Genomic DNA, 755 nt, shown 5'->3' with positions numbered 1-755 from the left:
ATAAAACTTTCCTCCCTACTCATATCAACAATGAGGCGATTCTCTTATACCGACTCTCCTGCTATTAAAACTTTCCCCTGTTATCCTACTTCCATTTGTTATTTTTATTTGTTATTTTTTCTCTCTAGGGGTGTTTGCTGAAGGACATTTTCGGTCGGGAAGGAGACGGTGCCTATTGTTATCTGTAGAGGAGGTTAGGAAAGGAGATCTGAGGGGCTATTGTCTCCCTAAATCCTTCCCTTTGTGCAACTCGGGCGAGAAGTCTGGCAGGTTAACTTAGGAAATCTTAGACTTTAGATGTGGCTTCGTTGTAAGTACGAATGGGGGGTTGGGGGTTGGGGGAAGAGGGGGGGATATATATCAAAACTTTTTCGTATTATTTATCTTCTTCTTTATCTTTTTTTTTACTCTTATTCATTTTGTTATTGCTATTGACAGATGTGATATATATTTTTAATCTATCTTTTTCTTTATCTTTTTACATTCGACAGTAATCGGAAGACAAAGTATCTTATTAATAAGTTGATAATAGTTGAAAGATGGGGTGGTTATACCTCTCCTGTTATCATAACCATTTCTGAATTCGTTTTAAGCTTGAACACGTAATACTTTTATTTAGATAGGCGCCTGTAAATTCAAACTCCTTGCGGCCATTAAAGAAGAGAATGGCGGTCCTCATACTCTATGTAAATTATTCCTGTGCTTCGCTTTGTTTATGATGTCATTAGTACCCTCTCCCCGTACTCTCTCATCTC

Source organism: Penaeus monodon, chromosome 15 (genome assembly GCF_015228065.2).
Source record: "Penaeus monodon isolate SGIC_2016 chromosome 15, NSTDA_Pmon_1, whole genome shotgun sequence".
Lineage (NCBI taxonomy): Eukaryota > Metazoa > Arthropoda > Malacostraca > Decapoda > Penaeidae > Penaeus > Penaeus monodon.
The sequence above is the reverse complement of the archived record's forward strand: the minus strand, read 5'-3'. Positions refer to the sequence as shown.